We start from the raw sequence: 24,314 nt of genomic DNA, 5'->3' as shown, positions 1-24,314 counted from the left end.
AGGTTGTGGGTGAGGAGGAAAGAGGAGGAGGAGGAGGAGGAGGAAAACTGGAAGTAGGAGTATGACCCACACGGCCAGTAAAAAACGTATCTGATTTAATATAGAAAACGGAATTCTTACCTCTTTAACAAAGTTGGCTTTTCTTCTCTGAGCTTGGCCTTTGTGAATGCTTGGGTCCTTTTCTGACTGGTGGTGAGCGGGGTTTGTTTTGGGCAGCAGGACCAGGCCGGGAGAGGGACAGGTCTGGAATGACTGTGCCCGAACCTGGCTGATCACAGGTGTTGTGTATACATGGGATTTAGGACCTCAGCTCAGACCTACCAAATAAGGAGATTGTCCCTAGTGGCTGCACTTCAGAGTGCCTCTGGGGAGCTTTTAAAAATCCCAGGGCCCTGGCCCTGCCTCAAACCAATTAAATTGGAATATCTGGGGGTAGGGGCAGCACGTATTAGAAGCTCCCCAGGGGATAATAACGAGTAGGCAGGCTTGAGAACCACTGGGTGAGATAATGTGTACTTTTTCTAAAGCCTGATGCTGTCAGTCTTTTGAACATCGCTCATGAGACCACAGTCATTTTCCAGTGTAGACAAAGTAGCTCACTCTCCTTCCTTACCACAACAGCCTGCTCACTAAGGGGCACAGCTTGAGAAATACCAAACTACAGGGACCCCAAAGAAACATAAAATCTAAAATGAAGTCAAAGCCCACCTGGGTATACACATCCTTCCTCTACCTCAGAAATCTCTTAAAGAAAAATCTACAGTATTTTAAAGTGTAACATTCTATTTGTAATATACTCACAGAATTCCCCAAATTAAAAAAATGTGTATGTGTATTTAAAGTTTCCTTTTCATTTCTGTCCTCTATCTATCCACATCCCAACCCTTCTTTGGGTAACCTTCCAGAAGTTTTCTCCTCTGCTTCTACTTTGCTGTTACCCAAAAGGTATCAAACTACAAACAATTTTCTCCACTTTGTTTTTTTTCTGCTAGTATTTGTTATTGATCACCAGTACAGTGTCATGGGAATTCCCTGATCTGTTGGCATCCTGACTGATGGGGCTTACACAGTACCAATCTTTAGATATTTGGACTGTCTCCCCTGGGTCTTAGAGATCTTTCTGTACCACCACAAAGAACCTAATATCAGTACAAAGAAATCTTCCTCATTCTTCTTTTACAGATACAAAGTATTCCATCATATGGAATACTTCATAATTTATTAAAGGCAGTCCTTTAATGATGGACTTCAGGTTATTTCCAATTTGGTACTGTTTCAAACAGTGCCATTAAGAATAATGTGGTAAATGTATCATTTCAGATGTGTAGAAATCCATCTGCAGGGTAAACTTCCAGAAGTGCTGTTTCTCGGTCAAAGGGTATTTGCTGGAGTCTCTTTAGTGATGAGAAGTTTTGAGAAGATTTCACATTATCCAGTGTTGTGCCAGGCAACTCTGCATCAACAATTTTAATAGATGCAGAATTATGCTTGCTTCTTTCCATTTGCGGCTTTGAGGAACCGTCAGATGGGGCCACTGAAACATTTATGTCTGATGGTTTTAGAGAGATGCTTCTGCAGTTCTCCAAGAGTCGTTCCTGGGTCACCTTGTGTATCACTTGATGCTTGATAAAAAGGCAAATCTTTAACCCCATGAGAATCTTTGGGGTGGGGACCTGATGATTTTTTAATGAGATCCTTAGATGATGTTTCTGCACAGAACTTTGAGAACCAGAATTCTAGAGGATTTGCTGTGGGGCCCTGGGAGGAAACCTTTCCATATGATTAGCGTGGTCGGATCACGCTGGTTCATTAAGAACAGAATTGACAACTTCTGTGAACATCACGAGTGCTGTAATACCAAGAAAATGCTCAATCTTGGCGTATGGCTGGAAGTACCTTTTGGCCAGCAGCCTCTAATGCAGCATTTCCCAAATTTGCTCCAAATGTCTAAGAAAACATAGACTAGGAGGAACACTATCAACCAGTTGTTGGGATCTCTGTGAACTCTCTACGAAACTGTAAGGCTGAGTAAGTCCGCCTTCCTCAGGCATCACCTGGAAACAAAGACCCGTTAGAAACGGTAGGAAGACCCTTTCTTTCTCCTCCACTGCCCTAGTCCCAGACTAAGAGACCCAAGTTTGTACCAAGTAGAAAGTCAGCTGTCTTCTGTTCAAACATCGATTTTTGAAGTGACCAGAGGTCTCTAACAACTTAATGATTTTCTGACATTAATTCAGAGAAGTCAGGGAATTGAGAGTAAGTTTATTTGAGCACTCGTTTGTATAGGGAACTGATGGTGGTGGATTGAGCTTTGAATGGTGCGGCATTCACAGATAAGTTGCATAGATTGACTTTGTAGAGGCCAGAGGATCTATGAGATGAGTGCATTCTGGGATCAGAGAACCAGGGGGTGGAAATGGGGAAAACGCCTGTGTTGGGAGAACAGAAGTAGGCGAGTGCTTGCTAGAGTCCTGTGCACATTATCCTGACCTCTGCCACTGGCTTCGGAAGGGAAATTGATCATCATCAAAGTGGGCAAAGAGCTGGACCAATGATTTTCTACATAATTTGTCTTTTGATGAACACAGGGTCTGGGTAGATATTTGCAATGCCTTATACAGTACTTAAGATGATGTAGTTATGACTACAGGGTTTTGAGAGGAAATGTTAATGTACATATTTGACTCTTAATTGAACTGTTGTTTATATGTGTAACAGAAGGAAAGTTTCCAGATATAAAAGGGCTCTGGAATCTACCACCAATGAAAAGTTACTTGGAGATATACTCCAACTGATTGAGAGAATATCCGAAATTAGGAATTTAAGAATAGAGAAGTCATGGCATAGAAGAACTGGGATGAACACTTAAACTAATTAAACATGATATTGAATCCAAATAATCATTATGTCTCATATTAAAATAGATGACAGATGTCAAAAAGTGTTTGTGTATGAAGACTATATGGTGTAAAAATGACTTCATTATCTATTTGGGTATAAAATTTCAGAACGTATTAATGTAGAATGGGAAGTAGAGAGTAAGAGAGTGAATATAAGGAAAATTTACTTAATTTATTATCTTTCATATGGAAGACAATCAGAAAATATGCAGTTAGTTTTGAGCACAGTGAAATAGAACTAGAAGTTAACCACAGAGAGAATAAAACTCAATGACTTAAAAATAGGGAAATGACTCTCCTTAATAATTCTGTCACATATTCAAAATGGTAATGGGAGATCTAGCCAGTTCTAACCAGTGCAATAAGGCAATACAAGCAAATAAAAGACATAGACCAGAAGGGAAGCAATAACACTGTGCCTATTTGCTGGTGACATGATTGTCTACATAGAATATCCCAAGGAATGTACAAATTCCTACAACTGACAAATGAGTTCAACAAGGTCTCAGGCCAAGAAAAACAGAAAAATTAATTGTATTTCTATATATTACCAATGAACACTTGGAAACCAATATTAAATAATATCATTTACATATGACCTCCAAAAAAAGAAATGTAGGTAGGTGTAAATCTTACAAAACGTGTATAGGATTTATATGCTGAAACTACAAAAATCTGTTGAAAGAAATCAAAGAATAGCTAAGTTAATGTAGGGACAAACTATGCTCATGAATTGAAAGACTTAACATAGTAAGGATGTCAGTTTTTGCCAATAGATACGGAAGTTTAATGTCATTTCTATTCAAAATCCTAACAAAGTTATTTTGTAGAAATAGACCAGGTGAAAGGCAAAGCTAAAACATTTTTTAAAAAGAATACAGGGGATCCGTCTTATTACATAGCTACACTGATCAAGACATTGTGATATTAGTGACGGATACATACATAGATCAGTGGAACCCAGAATAGAGTCACACAATAAAGAATCCAGAAGTAGTCCCACACAAATATGTCCAGTTAATTTTTTTGAAAACAAGTTTTTTTCTTTTTAAATAATAGTGTAAACTGCGTGTGAGAAGGAGGGGATGCGGGAACTCTGTACTCTCTGTGTGATCCTATAGACCCATACCTGCTCTCTCAAAAATACTTTTAAAAATAAGTTTTTAAATAACCAATGAGTCAAAGAAGAAATTGCGACAGAAACTCAGTTGTGTTTAGAACTAGACCATGAAAACATGAATAGTCTTAAAAGAAACAGAAGGAAAAGAAGATGGACAGTTAAATTGGACAGCTTGTGGTCCAGTTTAAGGACTGAGCACTAAAGAAAAGGCGATCTTGAATTCCTTCCATTTATTGAGTCTCCTGATCAGAATGAGTTCTGTTGGGCATAATAGGAGAAGTGGCCTAGGAAAGCATTTCTCTCCCATGTGAGAGAGCATGTGACCCTAAAGGCTTGGGTTATGGACCAATGCTTTCCTACTCTCGAAGTAGTCACAGAGTTTCTCTCCAGTGTGAGTTCTTACATGTCTGCAGAAGGAGGCTGAAGAGCTGAAGAGTTTCCCATAGTCTTGACACTTATTGGGCTTCTCCCTCAAGTGGAATCTCCCGTGGATGACAAGTTCTAGGGGCTCAGTGAAGCCTTTTTCACACTGCTCACGCATATGTGTCTTTTCCCTGTGGATCCTCTCGGGGGTGATAAGGTGAGAGGACTCTGAGAAGGCTACCCCACATTTCTTGCACACAGAGATCTTCTCACCATTGTAACTTGGCTCGTGGTTGGCAAGGTAGGAGGTATTCATGTAGGTTTTCTCACACCAAGAATATTTTTAGGACTTGTCTCTGGTGTGGTTTTCAAATATTTCCTGAGGTTGAAGGGGTTGCTGAAGAGCTTCCCACAATACTGACATTCACAGGGTTTCTCTCCGGTATGGTTGTGCATGTGGATGCTGAGGTGGGAGGGGTCTGTGAAGGCTGTGCTGCAGATACTGTGCTCACAGCCCTGCTCTGTGTGTGCACAGTCATGTTGCAGAATAGGCTGAAGACTTTCTTGCAGAGACCACACCTGTAAGACCACTCTCTGGTGTGTGTCTGCGTGTGCATCTTTAGGTGACGGTTATACAAGAAAGTTTTTCCACACTGGCACCAGTTTTCTGATGTGTGACCTCATGTGTTCCTGAGCAGAGAGTGTTTGATGAAAGCCTTTCCAAATGGATGACATTCAAAGGGTTTCTCGCCAGTACGAGGCCTGACGTGACTGGTGTGTCTTGCAAAGGCTGAGAATAAGCTGAAAGTTTTTTCCACAAACCTGGCATTCTTAGAGTTTTTTTCTTGGCTGGTTTCCTATTGTTTCCAAGAGGGACAGGGGTTTTTGGAAGGCTTTTCTACTATGGCTGTGTTCAAAGTATTTCTTGCCAGTGTGAGTTTTCATTTTTGTGCCACTGGATGGACATTTCTCAAAAACATTCTGTTGAGGAGTTGAAGCTTCATTTGTTGGTTGACTGTCCCAGTAGTGACTTCCATCTGCCAGGTGACCTCCTTATTGGTGTTCCTTACAATTTCTTCCTCCTCTGTCTTCAGCTCTTCTTCTTGTTTTGACTTTATGTTCTTAGGAAGGTTATACATCTGATAATCCAGGGAGACCAGGTTCCTGCAGAGCCAGCTCCTTCTGGGAGAAGGTGACTAGGTCATAAAACATCCCACACATTCTGACTCTGTTAGGTTCCCCTGGGCCAGTGTGCACAGGAGGATGGGTGAGTTGAATGGCACGGGGGGGGGGGGGGGGAGGTGGGACATACAGGGTCTGTGGGCAGGACTCTGGAGTCTCAAGTTTGAATGCTGAGACATGTCCTCTTCCACCCATTTCAGGTGGCCCCCAAAGGGTCCCCGTCACCTGCTATTCACATCCTTTTGTGCTCTGCCCACCAGGAGTGGGGGCGAGACCTAGTTATTCATTTCTAACGAAGAGACTATGGCAAAAGTCGGATAGCGCTTCCAAGATAAAGTGTTAGTTTCCTGTGGCTGCTGTAACAAATGACCATAAACTGGATGGCTTAAAACAACAGAAATGTATTCTTTCACAGTTCATGAATCCCAAATCTCTGAAGGGTGTTGGCAGACCATTCTCCTTCTGAAGACTCTAGGGGAGAATCCTTCCTTGCCTCTTCCAGCTTCTGATGACTGATGGCAGTCCTTTGGAGCATTCACTCCAATCTTTGCCTCCATCACCACATGGCCTTCCTTGCTCTGAGTGTCTCTCTCTGTGTTCAAATTTCCTTCTTCTCATAAGAACACCAGTCACTGGATTTAGGGAGCTCCCTACTACAATATGACCTTGAACGTGATGAACAATTTCGTGTGTCAGTTTGACCAGGTTATTGTGTCCAGTTGTTTGGTGAAGCAAGCACAGGCCTGATTATGCGCATAGATGGATCTGCACCTGCAATTAGTTAGTTGCATCTACAGCTGATTGCACCTGGGGCCAGGTTGTTAGAAATACAGCAGCCATCCCTAGCTCCTAAGCCATTGCTTCATGTGGACACAACAGGTGCAGGGGAGGAAAAGCCCGAGCCTGGGATGAATCCATGGCTTATATCCTGCAGGTCTGAGTCCTGGTCACCGCTGAGAAGTGGGGTTGGGCTCTGCCACTGAGAAAGAAGCAGTTTCCCTCATGGATGGTAAATGGCCAGGGAAAGCAACCACTGCCACCAGCTTCCCAATTGAAATTTTTTTGGGGGGTGCATGGTGTGGGATTTGAACCTGGGTCTCCAGCATGAAAGGTGAGCTTTCTACCAATGAACCAGCTATGCACCCCCAATTGAGGTTTTTTTTTTCATAGGCAGGCATCCGGAATTGAACCCGGGTCTCCAGCATGGCAGGAGAGAACTCTGCCTGCTGAGCCACTGTGCCCCCCCCCCCCAACTGAATTTTGACAGAGGCAGGGATGTGATTTAGTGGAGGGAAGATAGCCTTTTCAATAAATGGTGCAGAAATAACTGGACATCTATAGGCAAAAATTAAAATCTAAATCTAACATCTTATATACAATTAACTTTCAAAATGGATTCTGGACTTGAATGGAAGACATAAAACTTTCAGAAGAAAACATAAGAGAAGACCTTGGGCTCTAGGACTAGGCAAAGGGTTCTTCGACTTGTCACTAAGGCATAATCAGTAAGGAAAAACTGATAAATTGGACCTCATAAAAACTCATAGCTGTTGCTCTGCAAAAAACCCTGTTAAGAGGATGAAAAGACAAGCTAAAGTGTGGAACAAAATACTTGTAAGCCACATATCCGACAAAGGACTGGTATCTAGAATATTACAAATAATTTTCAAAACCCAACAGTACAGAGCAAATGATCTGTTTAGAAAATGGGCAAAAGACATGGACAGACGTTTCACTGAAGAGGAGATACAGATGGCAAATAAGCACATGAAAAGATGTTCAGCATCATTAGCCATAAGGTAAATGCAAATTAAAACCACAATGAGCTATCATTACACATTATCAGGGTGGCTAAAATAAAAAACAGTAATGACAAATGCTGGCAAGAATGCAGAGAAACTGGATCACTCATACATTGCTGTTGGGAATGTAAAAAAAATACTCTGGAAAACATCGGGCAGTTTTTTAAAAAACTAAATATGCAACTACCACTTGACCCGGCAAGTGCACTCTTGGGCATTTATACCCAAGAAATGAAAACCTATGTTCACACAAAAGCTTCTACATAATGTTCATAGCAGCTTTATTCGTAATAGCCCCAGAGTGGAAACAACCCAAATGTCCTTCAATAGGTAAATAGCTGAACAATCTGTGATGAATTTATGCTATGTAAATTATTAACACTGTTCAGTGATAAGAAGGAATGAACTCTTTATACATGCAACAACCTGCTGAGTGGCCAGAGAATTATGCTGAGTGAAAAAAGTGAGGAAAGCCAATTCCAAAAGGTGTATGTGATTCTTGAAATGATGAAATTATAAAAACGGAGACCAGATTAGTGGTTAGCAGGTATTAAGGAGGGGATGGAGGTGGGAGGGAAGTGGGTATGGCTATAAAAGGGCAACGTGAGGGATCTTTGTGGCAGGTAAATGTTCTGTATCTTGACCGCATTGACGTCGGTGTCCTGGTTGTGACGTACTGTAGTTTTGCAAGTTATCACCATTGGGAGAAAACGGGTAAAAGGTGTATGGGATCTCTCTGTATTCTTTCTTATAATTGCCTGTGGATCGACAATTATCTTAAAATAAAAGGTTACCTTTTTAAAAAACCCGAAATTCATTTCAGGCTATTTCACATAATTAATGGTGATAAAGTATTGATTACAATTTATGAGCTGGTGTCAAATCTGTATTCTATCTAAATCCATGTCTTAAATGCTTAAGAGACTAAATAAACTAGTCATTTTGCTCAAGAGGTAATGAAAATGAATCTATAAAAGAAACCAAAGGAAAGCAGAAGAGTTAGAATATACAACATTTTATATGCTTTTTTTTTTTTGGTGCATGGTCTGGGAATTGAATCTGGGTCTCCGCATGGAAGGCAATCATTCTACCACTGAACCAGCAATGCACCCAATATTTTATATTTTAATGCATTATAGCATCAGAATGTATCTTTTTTTATTTGCATAGGCAGGCACCGGGAGTCGAACCCGGGTCTCTGTCATGGCAGATGAGAACTCTGCCTGCTGAGCCACTGTGGCCCGCCCCATCAGAATGTATTTTTAAAAAGTATTGTGTATGATACTTACCTGGCAGTGGGGACACCATGATCACAAAGGTGGTTTTCTCAGGGTGAGGCTTGTCCACTGCACTCCAGGTGTGCTGATCCCTGCAATTTCCCCAAATATGGGAAACACGACTGCATAATTTGTGGTATTGGGGACTGCGTTCCCACTCTCCCCTGGTGTGTAAACAAAGATCTATTCTGTTTCAGGAAAAAAAAAGTGTTGATCGTTCTAAGAATTATTCCTGGAAAACAAAACAAAATGAAAAAACCCAGCCAGTAAATTTAGTCTATCTCTAATAAATCATGAATATATATATATATTTGTATATATATACACAGACATGCATAAGTAGGAAACACAGTAGGAATGAGAAAAGACATATAAATACAGAGAGAACAAAAATAATTACAAGACAACACGTTGGGATCCTGTGATGATACACTGCACAGCAACATCTGGATTTGTATGACTGTTTCCTGTCTCCTTCTGACTTGGAGTAAATTATTTAATCTCTTTCAACCTCAGTCTCCTCCACTGTAAAATGGGGATAACAATGCAGTGATTGTGTGGATTCCGTGAAATAAAGCAGGTAACAAGCTTAGCCCAGTGCTGGGTACTTCATAGAAACCCAGATGTTAGATGATGCTATTCAGTTTTTGGTATAAAATTGGAAAGTCTAAGAAAACAGAGATGCCAAATTCATCTGCCATGAAAGATTGCCTGTCTAGATTAGGGTTGGCACACTTTTTCTTAAAGGGCCAGATAGTAAATATTTGAGCTTTGGGGAACATTATGTAGCAAATACTCAACTCTGCCATTGTAGCATGGAAGCAACCCTAGACAGTGTGCAAAGAAGTGGGTATAAATCTTCAAAAATAAAATCAAATAAGCAAAGCTTTAGTAACTGGCCTGCAGGCTGTAGTTTGCTGGTCCCAGGTCTAGATCAATAGCAAAAGAGAAAATGATGAAGGTTTTCTAATAACTACCCATCAGAAAAATCTCCAGGACAAGCGATTCTTCTTCTTCTTTTTTTTTTCAGTATCACCAGAGCCTAGAGATAGAAGGAAATTGTCTCAGTTCTTTCCTCTGATTTAGTGTTATACAGACAAACAAAGATCTGACAAAGGTAACAGAAAATAAAGCTATATCCTAATTTCATTTATAACACCGAGAAAATTACCCTAAATAAAACCTTGGCAAATTGAGTTATCTAGAATATTATAAGAACAATCAACAGGATCAAAGAAGGTTCATTCTAGAAATACATTATGGTTTATTATTGGGAAGTCTATTAATAAATCCCATCAATATGTCAAAGGAAAAACATGATTATATTCATAGATGCCAATAGATTGCAAAAAAGTCTTTGCTAAAATTTTGATATTCATGCTTGATAAAGAGTCCTTGAGAACGAAGAATAAAAAGATACTTTCTCAGCATGATAAAAACTACTCTGGGTCCAACCAGTAGCCCAAAATATACTTAATTTTGTGACACTGGAGGCATTCCCAATGAACTTAAGAATAAATGAAGGATGATTACTATCAACACTGTTTGTCATGGTTTTGAATGTTCTAGTCGATGAAATAAGACAAGAAACAAATATAAGTAGTAATTACATATTGAAAAAAAAGAATGCCAAATTAACATTATTCACAGATGACATTATTTTTACCTTAAACATGCTAAAGGAATCAATTGAAAAACGATTAATACTAATAGTAGAATTATGATGGGGGGCTGGTTTTAACCCCCCCAAAAAAGAATAAAACGTATCACCTCAAATCAATAATTTTCTTATAGACCATCCCTAACTAGATGGATGACATAATGGAAAAATAATCCCCTTTGGTCTGCAGCTGCCACCTCCCTGCCTACCAGCTCCCTTTTCTTCCCCCACACACTTGGCAAAAAGCCAGAAGAGAGTGCTGTAGCCCTCAGCTCCAGAAGGAAGTTTGTATATTAACCATGGATTGGCAAAGTCGCCTGTGCCGTATGTCTACGAGAAAGTGGTTTAATAAAAAAAAAAAAAAATCACACTTGGCATGCCAGATCCCAAATGCCTACAGAACATTCCAAAGTGGTGGACAGAGTATGGGTCTAATGTGTTTCAGGAAAAATAATTTGGCCTTTGTGTAGAGTTGGGTTCTCGCTGATGGCTATCTTCGAGTGTTGGAACTTGAGAAGTGGCTTGATGGAAAAGTAAGAAGCACTGGAAAGAGTATGGATAGCACCAGATTGAAATCTCATTTTTGTCTCCTCTCTAATTTTGTATCCTTCAACCAGTTACTCCATTTCTTTGAGCCTCCATTGTATTGCCCACATACTGAGGATAATCAGACCGCTCTCCTAGGGTATTGCTGGCATTACATGCGATTTCTTATTTTTAGTGAAAGAAAGCACTTCAACAACTGTTCATTTAAATTTAATTTCCTTTATGCTGCCTTCCTCTGGCCCTTTAAAAACATCTGGAAGCCTGATCTTCAATACTTTCTTGGAAACCATGCATGGATCACAGAGTTTGAAGCATCTTGTCTTCTGCTCCTGGTCTGGTTCAAGTGACCTGTTTTTGAGCTTTGCCCTCATGTCAGGAAAGGAGAATAAACCATTGACACATTGTTATTTGGGGCAGTGACTGTCTCTTCCACATTGTTCTCTTTTTTTCCCCTAGGAAATTACTGTTCTGGGAACAGGAATTTGGAGATAAAGTTAGGGAAAGGGGAAAGCAGAATCTGGAGGGGTTCTTGTGGGGAGGAAAGATCATGGACTTGAGTGTCAGAAGTGTAGAATTTTTAATTCTTGCTCTACTCTCTACCCGCTTTGTTGCCTGGGAGATGCAGTTAACCTCTCTGAAGCTTCAGAATGTTCTTAGCTATAAAATGAGAAAAATGATAGCATCTACCTTAAGGTAGTGTAAAGAATATACATGTGTGCATGTATTTTATTTATATGTAAATTATACACATATAAATTATAAATGTTAATAGCTTATATAATATACAAATTATATGCCTTCATAAATGTAATGCTTTCTGAGATGCATAAGGCATCTCAGAAAAAGGGAATGCATTTTTATTGGAAAATTATTGAATTGAATGATTTAAATTCTCTCCACCCTGCCACACAGCACTTGCAGAAATGACAAGTATGAATGTCATTGGCAGCTAGGAGTGCAATTCATCTTCTTACCCCATATCATCATCATCTTCATCTTCCTCATCCTCATCATGAGTGCCTTTGAAACTTACATTTATTGTGTGTGTTTTTTTTAAATGCATGAATTCATTTTATCCTCACGTGGAGGGGAAGTGATATTGTGGGGAGGGCACTGACTGGGTCCCCAGATTTTGCCCCACATGACTCCTGGCATTTATCTAGAGAAGTAAAGACTTGGTTCCATGTGTACTTATAAGAGCATGATAGTTTTAGTCAGGTCTCAACTCTTATCTTCACATCTGTGCTTATAAATAATCTTATCTTGGGAGAGAAATTCGGAGTAAACACAGGAACTGAAGAGGTCTGAGAGAGGTCGACTTAATTTTTACTTTTCAAAATGTTTGATTAGAGGGAGTTTTAGTATATCCGTAAGATGAGATCTTAGAATAGTAATGGTATAATGTGAAAAATTTATAACTGTATCCAGAAAGGGTACTTGACTATATTATCTCAAAGTACGTATAATTAGAATTTCATGGTGTCATCTTTGAGCTTTAATATAGCTTAAAATTATCCTTATGTAGGTTTAGTTTTTTACTGAAACATTTTAAATTTAGAAAATTAACTTGTTACACCTTTTTCTTATAGTTAAATCTTCAGATTTTTTATTCACCTTGCTGTGGGGGAGTTGGGATGACAAAGGCTTGAATCATCAAAGTCAAACGTTAGGCTGGTCCGGTCATTTGGGAAAGCCAAGGTCTCCCACGGCCCGAGAATTTAACTCCACGGATAGGGATCATGGGCTCACATGGTTCTCTGTTTTGCCAACATTTCCTTTTGGCAGGGTTTGGGATGCAGATGGGTTTCAGAGTGCTTGCATTACTCAAGCTGGGCCCCCTTCCTGCTGACATCTGTCGTTGGATGCCTGGAGGGAGGGCCAGAAAGGATCGCCGTGTCGAGGGGTCAGAGACAGGTCTTGGTGGACCAGATATTGGGAGGTGAATAAAATATCCTTCCATCACCTGCTCATGAGCTCCTAAGGTTCTGGGGCAGCTGTAAGTCAGTCCTTCAAAGGCCAATTCATTGAATTTAATGTGGATTGACGAGCTTCATATCAGCATTTTAAGGAACATCTGTTTTGCCTTCTTCCCTATTCCTCCCTGTTGCATGCTGAGAGGAGACGAGAGGGAAGAATGAGTTTATAAAGAGGATTAACGGGCCAAGGAGTGGCACAGGTGAACAGAAGGAAAGTTCACCGAAGGGCAGAAGGGGGCTACTGAGGAGGAGAGCAGGGAAGGAGGGTGAAAAAGGAGCATAGAGAGATTGAAGCAGAGAAGCAAGAGCTGGGGGGCATGAGGACATATCAGGGCAGCAAAAGGAGGTCTGTGGGGCAAGGAGAGTGGAGACCAAGGGGAGTGGGACAGCAGCTTTCTCATCTCAGTGGCCAAAATTCCAAGCTTTTTGACCTTGTGGACACCCCAAGGGCATCACAACCATTCTTCTGGCGGTGAAAATACGAAAGGTCCAGTTTTTCTTTATTTGCTGTATTCCTGTTGGATGTGGTGAGTATGGGCAAGCCAGGAAGAAGGTTCTCCTGTTGTCAGGAGGTAATTTACTGTAGATGGGGGATGATGCGGAAATGATGTGTGATCTTTCCCCCGCCACCTTTGAGACTTATTATTAATTTCCTTCCCCCATTTATAACAGCTGTGAAAACCCTTTTTCTGATATGATGGATGACAGATGGCAGGGCACCTGCAGCCCTCGTCGGGGGATGGTAGGCTGCACATGCTCATAAAGGGGGTTTAATAATTACTGATTGAATGAATCGTGGGCTTTGTTGGGACGTGGAGTGGACATCTAGCAACTCTCGGATTCTTAGAAGTCACAGACAAAAAGCTGTAGAATCCTAGCGCTTGGAGGTGCTTCTGATCTGTGGGTCAGGGAGAGAGAGGGAGGAAAGATGTGCTGATAAAAGTTTAATAAGCGGCTCTCTGGTACATAACACAACAGCAACAACAAAAACAACTCTGATATATAGTGCTTACTGATTGCTGATTTCCATGATGTAAACACATGGACCATGGCCAATTTCAAACTGATAATGGGACACCGCTGATCGTGGAGTTGGGGAGAGATGTGCAGACTTTGTATGCAAGCTGGTAGGAGCCGGCTGCAGCACATCACTGGAGGAGGCAGTATGTATAGGGAGACAAATAATAGCAAGAAAAGTCTCACCCTACTCTGCTCCAGCACTACTTCATGCGCATGACTTACATCCTCTTATTTTAACCTCATGGCAGCACTGTAATGGAGGGTTTATTCCACCCCCCCCACACACACTTACAGGTAGGGAAACTGAGGCTCAGAGCGGTTAAATAATGTATCTATGATTGTACAACAAATTCATGACAGTGGATTCTAAGACCCAGGTTCTCTCTGCTTACTTCGCTGGGCTGTCAAATGTTAAGAAATGAGTTGCATAAGTCACCTTTGAGCATCAGAGAATAATTGGGTTGGCTAATTCTGTCGGTATGGTGTTAGAGAGGGGCTTGCTTACAGGACAGCTAAAAAGGTGATTTAAGAGGCTTCCTGAGATTGCAATACTATTGGTCAATGAGAGGGAGGGGTAGGGGGTGTGGGTTGTATGAGTTTTTTCTTTTTTCTCCTTATTTCTTTTTCTGAGGTAATGCATATGTTCTAAAGATGATCATGGTGATGAATACACAACTATGTGATGATATTGTGAGCCATTGATTGTATACTTTGGATGGACTGAATGGTGCATGAAGATACCTCAATAAAAACGTTTTTAAAAAAAGACAAAAAGAGCCTTTTGAAAAATGGGTAATGGTGATCACTAGGTAGACACAGTGGTGAAGGATGTTACATTTCCTGTGTAAACCTCAGTTTCTTCATCTGTAAAATGGGGCCTCGAAAGTCTGTTTCAAAGGATTGTTAAGAGGATTAAATATGTAAGTGGTTAATATAGATAGGACCTGGCATAGTGCCTGAAATTATTATACTAGAGTCACATAAATGCTGATTCTCACCAGCCTGATTTTTTTCTCCTTGAATCCCTCTTACACGGGAACCAGGTAGGACAAGGACAGTGCTCGTCAAACTTTAATGTGCCTGTGAATCACCTGGCGGTTTAGATAAGATGCAGATGTGATTCATCAGATCTGGGGACGCCCCGGAGATTTGCATTTCTAATCAGCTCCCAGGTGGGGCTGCTGCTGCTGCTGGTTCATGGGTCAGACTCTGAGGAGCAAGAGGGTAGGCCACTGTTTCGGTTTGCTAAAACTGCCGGAATGCGAAATACCAGGAATGCGTTGGCTTTTCCATGGGGATTTATTAACTATTGACAGTTCTTAGGCCCTGAAAATGTCCCAGCTCAAGGCATCAAGAGGATCGGGGCTCTCAAGACACACTTGAGAGTGTGGGACTTGAGAGACACACTTGAGAGTGGGCTGGCGGGACTCCTCTGTCACAGGGGAAGGCACCCGGCCCGTGTCTGTTGGTCCTTCTGTCCCGGGGTTCATCTCTCAGCTTCTGACTTCTCCATCTCTGGCTTCCCCTCTCAGCGCCTGTCAGCTTTTTCTTTTTTTTTTTTTTCTCTGACCTTCTTTTAATTTCATCTCTTTAGCTTCTGTATGTGTCTTTTCCTCTTATAAAGGGCTTCAGTGAGAGGATTGAGATCCACCTTGAATGGGGGGGATCATATCGCAACTGCGATAACCTAATCAAAAGGTCCCGCCCATAAAAGGTCTGCACCCACAGGAATGGATAGAAAGAACATGTTTTTTTCTACAGCACTTACAGCCTCAGACCTCACCACCCTGAAATGAACAGTTTGATGGCCTGCTGCTTCGACTCCCTGTCACCTCTCCCCCTGGCCTCTTAGATGGCTCCACTCAAGGCAGCATCCTTTTTGTTCCAGGCTGGTACCCTGGGGCGGGCTCTGTGCCCAGCCTTGCTCAGATAATCGTGCTGCACTGCAACACCAGTTTACAGTGGGGAATCTGGGAACAAGTTTCTTCTCCTTTTCATTCTTTTGGTTCTGCCAGGGCTTGGCTGTGCAACCTTTGCCAAATCCTTTCCCCTCTCTAGAATTCAATTTCTTTATTTGTAAAGTAAGACGCTAGGGCAGAGGGGCCTTCCATCAGGGGCATTCTGCAATTTTGTGACTCTTTGACTCCCTTCGGTTGGCGGATTCTCCCGCCAGGCCATAAGGAGTAACTGCATCCTTTTCTGGGTTCCCAGTTTGCCATGGAAACTGGGGTCTCTAAAGGAACTTAGATAAATAGAGTTAGGAGAGGCAACTGTTCAGTCCACGTGGTCTAGAAAGGTATCAGTGGGTTCATAGAAATGAAAAGGAATAGTTGGGACATTTTCATGGCACAGGACATAGAATGGCTGCTACTTACTGAGCATTTATTATGTGGCAGGTGCTGTGTCAGGAGCTAATAGGGGCCATTTGTCATGCTTTCTGTCTACCTACGCTTGAACACCATTTTTATGTTTGGGAATTTCTCACCTTATGAGTTTGTAATTCCTTAGGGTAGAAGCCAGAAACCCATTTTCTCAGCCTCCCTTGCAGCTCAGGTGCAGACGTGTGACCTAGAACCTGCCAATCAGATGCATCCATGCTGGGCTTTGACTGGGCTGCTCCTGAAGAGGAGAAGCATGCACTGCGTGCAGTCCGTTTGGAGAGGGAGGAGGTAGCTGTATCGAGATTATGTACTCAGCGGTGGCAAGGCTTCTAGCGTATTTGTCCCGGGTAAATGCTGAATATTCACGGTGCCTGTGCTCTAGTGTGGCAGCAGTGGTCCCTCTGCTAGACCAGCTCTGGGATGTGATTTAGGTCCTGACTGTTTGACCTCCAGGTCTGATTTGTTAAACTGGTTAGGGTGGGTTTCTGCCGCTTGGAAACAAGAACCTTGGCAGCTTAAATCACTTTTTGTGCCTTATTGCATTTAATCCTCACAATAATCCGATGAGATAGGTATTCGTGTCCTCTTCTTACCATTGAAGAAACTGAGGCATGAAGACAAAACCAAGCTGGTAAATGGGGGAACAGGATTTGAGTCCAGATTGACTGGCCTCAGAGCACATATTCTTAAACTCCATTTCTGTAAGAGATTTGTGGGTATGGAGAGGTCTTTGAAAATCAGTTGTTGTTTGTACAAGGTTTCATTAGCCCCAGGCCTGGGCCAGGCATGTCTGTTGGGTTTTTACTGACAACACACATTTTTCCTGAGGGGTGGTAATCAGAGGAACTGTTCTAGTGGCAGTGATTCAGGCATAAACACTTGGCTTTGGCCCAGAAATTACACTAGAATGTTTACATTTTCCTGGAATCTGTAGGTGGATGCCTGGGCAAGAGAACGAGACAAACTCAAAGGAGAAAGAACTGTCCTCTGTGGCCTCCTTGGTAAAGGAAGGGAAAAGAGCCCAGAGACTGGTCAGAAAGTGAAGTTGGCCACCTACTGATCAGCAGTAGGACATTGAGTTAACAGTGACAAAATGGTTAATACTCTTCTGGGCAGACTTCTCTGGGAGGCAGATTGGCCAGCGGTGGACCTCAGCTGCTTCTGATAGTCTGGGAACCTGCCTAAGGGCCCAGTTTTTTCCCCCGTCCTCCCTACTCCATCCTTCTTTCCTGTCTTCTCTGTTTCTTCAACAGGTATTTTTGAACAACTGCTATTATTTCAATCAATATTTACTGAGCAACTACTATGTGTCACACACAATGCTGGGTGCTTAGGATATAGCAGGGATGCTCTTGTGGAGTTCCCAGTTCAGCAGCAGCAAGGCCAGGGAGAAAGACAATGAAAATAACCAGTAAACAAATAAGTTGATGGCAGAATATGGTATTTATTATGAACATTATAAAAATTAAAAATAAAACAAAACAGGGTGATGGGGCAGAGTGTGAAGGAGGTGATAGCGAGTTTCTGGTGTAAGGGGGAAGAAGGTGATATTTGAGCTGAGATGTGCAGGCACCGTTACAGTGCCTGAGTCAAATGGAGTCAGTCCCTCATGAATTTATGGTGTTAGAAGAGGAGATAGTCAATAAACAAATTAAAAGACAAGAAAATAGCAGGTAACAATAAAGGCCATGATGAAAATAAGTTTGGGTGATGTGATAGAGAAGTATGGGAGAGTCTTAATAGATGCCATTTAGGTTGAGTCCCACATGCCAAGAAGGACCCAGACGTGTAAAGATTTGGTGGCAGGGAAAAAGGTGCAGAGGCCCTGAGCTGATAGCAAGTTTGGTTTGCTTGAAATACAGAAACAAGTCCTAAGTGCCTGGAGCATAGTGAGGCAGGAGGAGTGTGGTCGAATGCAAAGCTGGGGAGGTGGGCAGGGACTGATCACCAAGGGCCATGGCAAGGGGTTCAGAGTTTATTCTAAGTACATTGGGAGGCCCTTCGGGGATTTTAAGTATGAAAGTAACATGACTGTATGTCTGTTTAAACTAGAATCCTTGTGGTTGCCGGTTGCTGGGTGGGAGAATGGATTACAGGGCAAAGAAAGGCAAGAGGAGAAGCAGGGATACCACTTAGGAAATGATTGACTTCTCCAAGTGAGCGCTGACAGTGATTTAGATTAGAAGGGGTCACTGGAGGTGGGGGGTAGAGAAAAGTGGGTGGCTTTGGATTTGTTTTGGAGGTGGAGATGACAGGATTTACTGATGTTTCATATGGGGGGTAGGGTGAAGAAAAGAGAAGAGTCAAGGATCACATCCTAGGTTATAACTTGGGCACCTGGGTGAATGGCTCTGCCGTTTACTGAGAAAGGGAAAACTAGTAACTAGAGCAGGTGTGGGAATGGAAATCACCACTTTCCACTTGGACATGTCCAGTTGGGATGTGTATTAGATCCCTTAGTGGAGATATCAGGTAGGAAATTGGATAAATGAGTCTGAAATTTAGGGGAGCTGTCAAACTGATTAGGGTTAGGTCTTCTTAACGGTTTGCTCCATGCCCTTGAACAAGTCATTTAATCTCTATAAGGCTTCTTCGTTTGGTGGCCAGTGACTGCGCTGTGGGGTGCAGTGCGGAAGTGGAAAAGCAAGGAATCCAAGCAGGAAAGGGGGAGGGGTCTTTTGCCTTGTCCATTCCACCGTTTCTTCATGTTTTCCTCTCTTAAGGAAGAGTATATTGGTGGAGGCTTTTATTTGAGCCTGACTTACCCTCCTCTTTACATCTCCGTTTCCTCCCCTGTGCATTGGCCATATAGAATGAGTTCTCCAAGAGCTGCTGGTAAGTACATGGCTGGTGGGTTCAGAGCCAAACAGGCGCAAGCTGATATAAGCGGTGGTATCTCCAGCCTTGCCCCCAGCACTCCCCTTATTCCCTTGGGGAGACACCATATGGTCCTCATTTCATAGATGAGGAAACTGAGGCTCAGAGAGCTCAAGTCAATTCCCTGTGGTCTTACAGTGAGGCTTAGTTCTCCATGACTCCATCCCAGGAGGGCCAGAGGTCACAGGTGTCCAGCGAAGCATGGGACCAGCCCCCTTCACTCTCTTCCTTGTTGGCTCCTCCCACAGGGCTCCAAGGAGCCTGGTGGCAGGGCGGATGTGGCCTCCCCGGCTGCCCACTTCCTTGCTGCTTCTGCTTCTGCCAACAGCAGCTCATCCCCTCTGGTTTAAAGATGTTTTTCTTTTTTTCTTTTTCTTTTTCTGTTGATCCCTCTAGGGGAAACAGATGTGTGTGGGGAGGATGGTGGGGCCCACTCACACTCACCTAAGCCCGGAAGTGACCCGGCTTCCAGACACTTTTGTGTCCTAGAATGGCTATAGGGGCACCCTTATGAGATATCCAGCACACTGAACCACCCCCCAGTTGGGCTCCTGCTTTTCCTCTGGAGGATAACCCTTTTCCGGGTCCCACCAATTTTGGGGCAGTGCTCCTTACCTGAGAGCTGACTTACTAAGCCAGTGAAAAGCCCAGCAGGGTGGATGAGAGTCAGTGGGGGGTTCTGGGGTCAGATAGATGGGGTTTAAGTCCCAGTTCTGGCACTGACCAGCTGTTTAGGATTCAAACGAGTTGATGAATCTCTCTGAGTTCCTTTATAAAATAGACATGAGAGTAGCTACTTCAGAGGGCTATGGAGATAAAGGAGGCACCTGTATACCTCACTTCAGTACCTGGCATAACACTTTGTAAGTGCTGCCTGTTTCCATTACTGGACAGAGCAGTAGGGGCCCCTGGTGTCTGGGAGCCCCTTGGGCCCCGGTTCCCTTCGCAATGACTCGCTCTGCCTTCGAGCATGGTGCCTGCTGTGGGTTCACTTTAGCCGAGGCATCTCCCTGTTCTCACCTTTGCCTCTTGCCTCTTGGTCTGTCTTCTTCCTATTCTCTGCAGTGAATACAGGCAGACCTCCGGTTCTCTCGGTGCCCATGCTGCCTGGGAGTGCTGAATGTCTCAGCATCCCTGCATTGCCTCTGGGGAGGACAGGAGGAGTTACCAGCCTCAAGGGAACTCTTTGGTCCCTGTTCTTTGCCTTGTCCCCAGCTTTTTCCCAGACCCATTAGCCTACTCACCATCCTCCCCAGGATCTCAAAAGAGCTAATCAGGAATGGTGTTTGATTAGTAAAGGTCTTCTGCAGCTCAGATCCATAACAATGCTTCCATGGCTTAATTAACTCTGCAGAGGTCTGCTGAGTGTCTATCATGTGTAAAGCGCGTGGGAGACGAGAGATGAGCATTCTGTGTCCATTCTTGCATTTAATCATCATAACAAAAATAATAGAATGACCATTCCCTCACATCTATGGTGTTTTGATATCCATTCATTCATTCTCCATTCATTCAACCCACATGGTTTCCAACACTGGGAATTATCTGTCTTTTCCATTTTTGGCAAAAAATTTCTTGTGTCAATTTGCCTTTCCCAGATAGTCATGATGTTGGGCGTAGCTAAATATACTCTTTGGCCACTAATGCTTATTTTTCTGGGAATTCCCTCTTTATATTACTTTGTCTGTTTTTCTAGTAGGTTGTCCTTTTCCTTATTGATTGATAGTAACTGTCTTTATCCGGAAACTAAACCTTTATCTGTGATATATGTTCAAAACACGTACCCCTGGTCTCTCATATATCTGTCCTTTTTTAGATATGAGTTCTTTTGCCATGCAGACATTTCACCCTTTCACGGACTGCACTCAGTCTTCTGAATGGGTTCCTTTTGGAACTTTGTATACTTCTCCTCTCCGATAGACCCTTGGATTTGTTGTGACCTTCTCATCAGACTGTGAGCAGCTTAAGAGAAGGAACTGTATTTTACTCTTTGTCTTTTCCGCGACTAGTGCAGGACTGGGAAAAGAGTTTTGTGCCTGGTTGAATATTTTTATTGAAAAAAGATTTTGGACCTGAAGCAGGGAATGAATGAAGATGCTGTGCCCTGCCTTCCCTGTGGAGATGGGGTTGGATGCAGGGATGGGAGTGAGTCAGGGAGTGAGTCACAGAGCCCTTCCTCTGGCTGAGCTTGGTATTTTATAAACTCTGGGCAGAGAAGCCCCCACTCATTTCAGGGAGCTTCTCCTCCCTGAGCAGGCACAGTGCGGGCTCTGCTGGTTATCAAACTGTGTGTGTGTGTGTGTGTGTGTGTGTGTGTGTGTGTGTGGTGTGTAGTGTGTTTATCACTGGATTTTGAGTCGTGTCATGCTCAGTGTATGTGAGAACAAGGCCTAAAAAATCTCAGAGAACCCATGAATGTGTGGGGGTCCTGGAGGGTGGGTGGAGAGGCAGAGGGAGAGGAGATGAATGGGGGAGAGTTGAGAAATGTTGCGGTGTGTGGTGTGCGCTGCTGACAGCTTAGTGCATTCAAGGGGGGGCGACTGGAGGGGCAGAGGTAGCTCTGAGGGGCATCCTTGTGAGAATGAGCTTCCTGAATCCCTTCATCTGTTTGGCCACATGATGTTCTCCGTTGTCCGTGTGGCTGGCTGGTGTCGCTGTTGCTGAATGTGCTTTCGTCCTGTTCCCAGGGGCTCGGTGCCTCTATTGCCATTTTTGTGAAATGATGGAGAATGCCAATTAGATCAGTAGACCCAAATAATCTGAAATGTGTGAAAAAATAGTAAATATTTCCTGTACCTTTGTGGATCAGATTATTGCTATGGAAATGCTCTTTGCACAAATCTGGATGATGGAGGGAAGCTGGCGCAGGAGCTATGGGAGTGTTTGGATGTGATACTGCCTGAGTTGGCAGGTTTAGGAGTGAGCAACGTGGGCTATTCTAGTGTGTTCAGAATTGAAGTTCAATTGGGTGAGGTTTAAAAACACAGTCCCAGATGTCTCAGTTTTTATCCTCACATAATTTGTACTAAGAGGGCATTTATTTCCTGTTTACCATTATTTTCTGTTTACAGCATGTGCAGGGCACGATGCTGAGTATTGTGTGTCCATTCTTGCATTTAATCATCATGCGAACCCTATGAAATACATTCCTCTTCCTGTTTTACTGAGACCCAGAATAACTTGCTCAAAGGTACACAGTCAATGCGAGGCATTGCCGCTCGACTATAGAGCTTAAGCCTCAACCACTCTGCAATTCCTCTCACTGTGACTTACCCCAGAGCACACTAACCAGCCACCTACAGTCGTTTTATCTTTCAGTATTGAATGTGGTGCTGACATTTAGAAACCATGAGATTTTACAAGACAATTTCCAGCTTCTTTTGAAAATGTGATGATTTGGCTACAGTGTGGGGTCGCTGCCCAGTTTAGATGGGGCATCAGCTCTCCAGTTGGCTATGGACAACCCATTGTCACAGCTGGGGAGAAAAGGACCGGGTATCCCACTGAGGGGCTATTTGCATTCATTGAGAATTGTCCATTGAGAGCTCCTCATCCTGTTAGAAATTACGTTTAATTTAGCTGTTATTTTTATTTGTCACTTAGAAATTTTGAGATTCTTTTGATTTTCTTCCTATGGTCTCAAGAATTTGTAGGTGGTTGAGTGAAGGTCTTCATGGCAGGAACGGAAGGCTGCAGCAGGGGATGTAATGTGTTAATGCATGCATGCATTCATTCATTCATTCAACACGCTCATTGTGTGTTACGTGTTGGAGTTACAAAAGTGAATGACATCTGGTCTTTCCTTCATGGAGTTCAAAATCTAATTGGAAGATAGAGATGTAAATAGGCACTATAATGCAGTGTGGAAGTGCCATCACTGGGTATGCCTAGGCAATTCTGAAAGCGTATAGCAGGAGATTCAGGTAAATCTCCCAGGAAGAGGCATCTATTGAGACCTAAGGATGGGTGGATACAGTTAGTTGGGCAAGAATAATTGGGAGAAGAACATTCCAGGTACTGGGAGAGCATGTACAAAGGCTGAGAGGGAGAGCATAATGTCTGTGGGGAATGACTGAGAGTTCAGTGCGGCTAAAGCTGTGTGTGTGTATGTCTGTGTGTGTGTTTGTGTGTGTGTTTGGGGGAACCGCAAAAATTGGGGCCTGGGAGATTAGTCAGTGGGGACTGAGTGAACTTGTAAGTGAACTGAGATAGTCTGTAATATCTCTTGAACCAGGGCTCTGCTGGGCACATGCTGTTGGATTGGTGGGGAAATACCACCTTGAGCTGCACTGGACCTGGATCTGTGGGCAGCACGAAGGGGCTGTAGAGAGCATTGTATGGCCAGATAAGCTTTGTTATCTTTGGCTTAGTTGGTCAGGTCTCTCCTGGTGTGATTTGAGGACTCTCTGAAAGACTTTCCTATTGAACTCCCCTCCACTTGAAATTCTGCCTTCTTAGACTTAATCCTGTGGCCCTAAGCTTGTTCTGAAGTTAGAATGCAGTGAGATATCCCTGAGTGCTAGCTGGATTATTCAGCTTGCAAAGGAAAGTCTTGTCCAGAATAGTCCAGAATAGGTGAGGTGTGGGGTGAGGTGGGGCAGGGCGGTGTGGTGTGGTGCAGTGTGTGCGTTCTTCAGTGGCTCTGGGGCCCCCACCCTCACACCATCCTCAGCAGAGAGCAGCTTCTTAGCCTGCCCCGTGCCCTGTGTTTGGGGCTATGGGAAGATACAGCCATAATGTCAAGGTTGCTTATAAAATCAGAAAGGCACATGGAAAGATGAGGAGCCGGCTGCCAGCTCTCTGATGTTGGGTGAGGAGAAATATCAGATTCATCCTGTCCACTGTCTGTAACAGGGTGCTGCTCATAGTTCTCAGCAGGGGCCAGTGAGGCATCTGCTTCTCCCACGGTGAGACTGTGGAAATGTCATCTCACCTCTTCCTTTGTCACCTGTGCCCTGGGCTGCCCTTGGGTTACCAGGGGCTTCTGGTGGAGGAAACACGGTAGAGGTAGAATAATGGAGGCCAAGCAGCTGGGGACAGGACAGGAACTTTGATTCTTGCTGAGGGGAGGGTGTGTCCTAGGTTGGGTGGAGCTTGGCACACAACCCCACAACAGGGCTAAAAGCATTTTCCTTTGAATTTGAGCCTTATCCCTACACTGAATGCTTGTGCCATGGGCTCCTCATTCATCAAATGGGCATTCGAGATAC

General features: G+C 43.2%; 1 protein-coding gene and 1 non-coding gene across 3 annotated transcripts in view; both read left to right on the top strand.

Annotated features, from left to right (window-relative positions):
- The window catches only part of PRKCB (protein kinase C beta), a 388,768-nt gene that overhangs the window by 99,937 nt on the left and 264,517 nt on the right, over window positions 1-24,314 (top strand). The window lies entirely within an intron of this gene.
- Window positions 8,649-8,811, top strand: LOC143667855 (U1 spliceosomal RNA). Its single transcript, XR_013168165.1, has one exon. It is a non-coding gene; the product is annotated as a U1 spliceosomal RNA (small nuclear RNA).

The sequence above is a fragment of the Tamandua tetradactyla genome, chromosome 23 (assembly GCF_023851605.1).
Source record: "Tamandua tetradactyla isolate mTamTet1 chromosome 23, mTamTet1.pri, whole genome shotgun sequence".
Classification (NCBI taxonomy): domain Eukaryota; kingdom Metazoa; phylum Chordata; class Mammalia; order Pilosa; family Myrmecophagidae; genus Tamandua; species Tamandua tetradactyla.
This window is presented reverse-complemented; position numbering and strand designations above follow the sequence as displayed.